Here is a 295-nt window from a genome sequence, read left to right as displayed (position 1 = left end):
GATATATCAATAAATAACTATATATAGGCAATAAAACTATATAACTATATATAAATCTATATAACCGTATATAAAACTAAAAAACTATATATAATCAATAACACTAAATAACTATAGACAAATCTATATAACCGTATATATCACTATATATAACTAAAAATAATCAATAACTCTACAAAACTTTTTTATAAATCTATATAACCGAATATATCACTATATAACTATATATAATTAATAACTCTACATAACTATATAAAAATCTATATAACCGTATATAACACTATATGACTAAATA

Source organism: Helobdella robusta, assembly GCF_000326865.2.
Source record: "Helobdella robusta unplaced genomic scaffold HELROscaffold_417, whole genome shotgun sequence".
Taxonomy (NCBI): Eukaryota; Metazoa; Annelida; class Clitellata; order Rhynchobdellida; family Glossiphoniidae; genus Helobdella; species Helobdella robusta.
Note: the sequence above shows the minus strand (reverse complement) of the source record.